The 5,624-nt window shown below is 37.8% G+C and overlaps 1 non-coding gene across 1 annotated transcript; it reads left to right on the top strand.

Moving 5' to 3' along the window:
• Nucleotides 1–2,896: 2,896 nt before the first annotated feature.
• On the top strand, nt 2,897–2,998 carry LOC111817168. Its single transcript, XR_002821428.1, has one exon. It is a non-coding gene; the product is annotated as a U6 spliceosomal RNA (small nuclear RNA).
• Nucleotides 2,999–5,624: the final 2,626 nt, after the last annotated feature.

Below are 5,624 nucleotides of genomic sequence, written 5' to 3'. Positions count from 1 at the left end.
CACACACACACACACACACACACACACACACAAATAAATTAAAAAAAAATTAAAAAAAGAATAAATAAAATTGATGAACCCCTAGCCAACCTAAAAAAAAAAAAAAGAAAGAAAAAACCCAAATTCATGCAATAAAGAATAAAAAGGACAAAATCACTACAGATCCTAGAGAAATTCAGAAGATCATCAATACCTGCTTCCAAAATCTTTACTCTCACAGGCTTGAAAATACAGGAAATACAGTTTCCTAGATACATATGAAGTGCCAAAGCTGAGTCAAGAAGACTCAGCTTTTGAGTCTGAATAACCCAATAACAAGAAACAAAACTGAAAATGTAATAAGAATACCTACCAACAAAGAAAAATCCAGGTCCTCATGGACTCACAGCAGAATTCTACAAGAAATTTAGAGAAGATTTAATGTCAATTTCTCTCAAACTTTTCAATGAAATTGAAAGGGAAGCAATTCTCCTAAACTCATTACTGGAGGCAAGTATTACTGATTCTCAAACTAGAGAAAGATCCAACTAAAAAGAGAACTACAGGCCAATTTGTCTAATGAATATAAATGCAAAAATCCTGAGTAAAGTAGTAGCAAACAGAATGCAGCAAATCATCAAGAAGATTATACAGGGTCAGGGAGATGGCTCAGTGGAATAAGCGCTTCCCTGACAAGTGCAAAGGCCTGAGTTCAATCCCTGGGTCTGGAAAAAAAATTATACATCATGACCAAGTGGGATTCATTCCAAGAATGCAGGGATGGTTCAACATATCCAAAGCCATAAATATAATATACCACATCAATAGAACCCAGAACAAAAACCACATGATCATCTCAATACATGAAGAAAAAGTTTTTGACAAAGTCCAACACTCATTTGTGATAAAAACCATACAGAGAATTGGAATAGGTGGTCTATATCACAACCTGATAAAAGCCATCTATGAGCAATCAACAGCCAACATCATACTAAATGGACAAGAACTGAAGGCCTTCACTTTAAAATTAGAAACAAGACAAGGATGTCCACTGTCTCCACTCCTCTTCAATATAGTTCTGGGAACATTAGCCAGAGCAATTAGACAAGAAAGAGAAATAAAAGGAATAAGGATTGGAAAAGAAGAAGTAAAATTATCATTATTTTCAGATGTCATGATGTTCTGCATAGAGTACCCTAAAAACTCTACCAACAGTTGTAAAGATTTAATCACCAAATTCAGCAATGTAGCAGGATACAAAATCAACACCCAAAAACCAGTAGCAGTTTTGTATACAAACAATGGACACACAGAAGAAATTAGGGAAACCATGCCTTTCTTTTTTTTTTTTTTTGGTGGAACCGGGGATTGAACTCTGTCCCTTGTGCTTGCCAGGGAAGCACTTATTCCACTGAGCCATCTCCCCAGCCTCATGCTTTTCATAATAACATAAAAAAATTCTTAGGAATCAACCTCACAAAGGATATAAAAGATTTATACAGAAATTTACAGAGAAAATTACAGTACTCTGAGAAAAGAGATTAAAGAGGGTTTGAGAAAATGGAAAAATATTCCATGCTCCTGGATAGGAAGAACCAACATAAAAATGGCCATATTCCCAAAATTGTTACACAGATTCAATGCAATGCTGATTAAAATAGCATTAGTAGGGGGCTGGCAAGATAGCTCAGTAGTCTAAAGCAAGCTTAGACTACTGGGCAAGCTTATGCAGGGGATCACAAGGGACTGTGGTTCGATCTTTGGCACCACATGCAGTGCCAGCCCCATACTCAGGGTGGTCTGAGTCAGCTAAAAAACCCCAAATAACCAAAAAACCAAAAAATCAACAACAAAAAACATTAGTATACCTCTCAGAGCTAGAGAAAACTTTCCTCAAATTCATTTGGAACCAGAAGAAACTCAGAGTATCAAAAGCAATCCTGGGAAACAAAGGAAAGGCAGGAGGTATCACACTTCCTGACCTGAAATTATACTATAAACCTACTGTGATAAAATCAGCATGGCACTGGAATAGAGACAGACATGAAGATCAATGGAACAGATTAGAAGATACAGACACAATAGCATAAACACTCAGTCACCTTATCTTTGATAAAGGGGCCAAATATGTTCATTGGAAGAAAGATGGCCTCTTTAATAAATGGTGCTGGAAAAACTGGCTGTCTGCATGCTGGCGGCTAAAACTAGACCCATGCCTATCATCATGCACAGAGATATAGTCAAAATGGATCAAAGATTTAAATATTAAAATAGAAACACTAAATCTTCTGGAGCAAAATGTTGGTAAACATCTTAAAGACATAGGGGTAGGTAGAAAGTTCATGAACAAAAACCAAACTGCATGGAAATACTTCAAAGAATCAACAACTGGGATCTCATCTTTTTGAAAAGTTCCTGCACTTCAAAGCAAATCTCCAACAGAGTAGAAAGAAAATGCAGACTGGGAAAATATTTTAGCTGACTGTTCCTCCAACAAAGGCCTTCTATCTAGAACATACAAACAATTTAAGGGGCTGGCGAGATAGCTCAATGATCTAAAGTACCTGCTTAGGCAAGCTTAAGCAGGCTCAGGGGACCATAGTTTGACCCCAGCTCTATATGCTGCACTAGCCCCACCCTCAGGGTGGGCTGAGCTGGCCAAGAACAAAAACCAAAGAATTAAAAAAAACCCAGACTCCCCCACAAATTCAAAAAGCCAATCAAAAAATGGGTATCTGAGATGAATATACATTTCTCAGAGGAAGAAATACAAATGGCAAGTAAATATGAAAAAATGTTCAACATCATTGGTCATTTGAGAAATGCAAATTAAAACAACATTACACTGAGATTCCATCTCACTCCACAAAGAATGGCTGACGTCAAGAAGTCAGCCAATAACAAATGTTGGAGAGTGCTTGCTTCGGCAACACATACTAAAATTGGAATGATACAGAAAAGATTAGCATGGCCCCTGCGCAAGGATGACACAGAAATTCGTGAAGTGTTCCATATTTTTCAGTAACACACACACACACACACACACACACACACACACACGAGTTGCCACAGTGATTCATGCAGCTTTTATTACTGTTGTCCTTGGATTATTCTATGCCTTTTACATTTCACAGGAACCTGATTGTGTTTTTTTTTTTTTTTTCTGATTGTGTTTTGAATAGAAGTTTTTATTCCAATGTTAACAAATAAATAAAGAGTTGTTGTAAGGATAAAAACAAAACAAAACAAAACAAACAAACAAAAAAAACAAATGCTGAGAGAGACTGTGGAGAAGAAGGAACTCTTCTGCACTGTTGGTGGGAGTGCAGACTGGTACAACCACTATGGAAATCAGTGTGGAGATTCCTTCAAAAGCTAGAATTGGAGATCCTGTTGAAGCCAACCATTCCCTTCCTGGTATTTTTCCAGAATAAATAAAAACATCAAACCATAGTGATATATGTGCACCTATGTTTATAACAGTGCAATTTGTCATAGCTAAATCCTGGAAACAACCCAGATGCCCATCAACTGAAGAATGGATAAAGAATATGTATTTTTTGCACAATGGAGTATTATGTAGCTATAAAACAGGATAAATTTGAGTCTTTTGTTGTTAAATGAATGCAATTAGAGAACATATTCTTTTCCCCCCCATAATTTTATTGAGAGACAAATAGCAATGAGACAGTTTCAAATCAAATTGGTAGGACAGTTTCAATAATTAACGCGTTGCATACATTCTTCCTAGTGGTTATTTGCTGTACAAGATGCAGACATGATATCCTATCTACAAACACTATTGCAAGAAATCCCTCTATTCATTAAGAGAATGTAACTATATATCTATCCTAACTATTTTGAATACACAGATACAAAATGGACTTTCATTTATATATCCCCTTTTTTATTCAGTTCTGTCATTTGAATGTTATAGGTGTGTTAACACAGCAAAATATTCTAAAAGAGTCCAGTAGCCCATAATAGTATTGGGTCTTCTGCTTGACTGGCAATGTCAGAAATTGTTGACCTGAGTCCCCTACAGCTCAACATAACAGCATGGCTTTACATCTTATAATTCATTTTTATACTTTTCTGCTGGATGGTTAAGACCAAGATAAAGCAAGACCTATGCACCAAGAGTTGTAGCTTTTGGGTCTGATAAGGTCAGTGAAATCCCCTCAGGATTTATCCTTAGATCCTGTACCTCAGATTGTAGATCCTTTGTCAGTGTCAGCCATGTGGATGAGTCACGGCCATTGCTTGGCCAATGTGCTCTCTCTGAAAGCCTGAGAGAATGTTTTTTCTCCATGTGACTCTCCTTAGGCACACTCTACATCATCAATCACGTTCCTCTTTGGCCCCATAATCTCCTTGATCAGAAAATTTGCGACACTATGGAGTTACATGACATTACAGTACAAGATCTCATGTCCTGAGTCTTAATTGACCTTGGAAGGCTAGGGCCAAAATGTTGGCTCTCCTTGCTAGAGAACATATTCTTAAGTGAAAAAAATCGGACTTGCTTGTGCAAACATCATAAAAGTCTCTTTAGTGTGAGAACCTGAAAGAGAAAAATAGAATCTGAAGGTACAATAGGTACTGGGAAAAGGGAATGAACTTATTCAAATTGAAAGAGTTGTGCTTGCTTAGGTAAGCACAGGGTCCAGGGTTCGATCCCTGGCACCGCATGCTGTGCCGGCTCTGCCCCTGGGTGCACTGAGCCAGTGATGGAGTAAATACTAAAGAGAAACCTCATGAATATAAGGAATGTGGAAAACCTTACTCTGATTGCACTGAGATAAATAACCCTGAAGAGAAGCATAGTTCTCTTTTATTTATTTATATTTTTGTGTGTGGCCAGCTCAGCCCACGAGGGGGCGAGGCTGGCTGGCATGTGGTGCTGGGGGATTGAACTGCAGTCCCTGTGCTTTGCTTAGCTTAGCTTGTTCTAAGTAGGTGCTTTAGACCACTGAGCCATCTCACCAGCCCAATAAGGATTTTTTCTTCTTCTTCTTCTTCTTTTTTTTTTTTTTTTTGGTTCCTCGCATGCCTTCAGGGCACGTTTGGCCAGCAGGAGAGTTGTGAAGTTCGAACTCCAGCCACCTGAGGCTGACAGCTTTGTGGAAGCAGCCACTTAAAGGACTGAGCTAGGCCCAGGCTCCCCATAGTTCTCATAGTGACTACAGTGATTGATGTAGTTCCACATAGTATTACAATTTGCTAAAAGCTGGTTTTAGTGTTTTCTCCATATCCTTTTTATTATTATTATTATTTTTTGGTCTGGCTCAGCCTGCCCTGAGGGTGGGGCTGGTGCTGCATGTGGTGCTGGGGATTGAACAGCAGTCTAAGTTTGCCTAAGCCTGTGCTTTAGACTGCTGAGCTATCTTGCCGGCCCTCCATATCCTTAAAAGGCAATTGTGGATGAGGCATATGCTAACTAAGGAGAATATGATCATGATTTCATATTATAAATAGCAACAAATTTCACTGTATGCTTTCAATATATGATTTTGTTACTTTTGTTTAATGTAATGAATACAAATGATTAAATTTAGCAAGATTAACAAAAATATAAATTCCAATTAATCATTTCTGGCATAAAGAAAATACTGACCTTTCTACAGTGACACTGTACTTTGATT

Source organism: Octodon degus, unplaced genomic scaffold, assembly GCF_000260255.1.
Source record: "Octodon degus isolate 3935 unplaced genomic scaffold, OctDeg1.0 scaffold00050, whole genome shotgun sequence".
Taxonomy (NCBI): domain Eukaryota; kingdom Metazoa; phylum Chordata; class Mammalia; order Rodentia; family Octodontidae; genus Octodon; species Octodon degus.
Note: the sequence above shows the minus strand (reverse complement) of the source record. Positions and strands in the feature narration are given on the sequence as shown.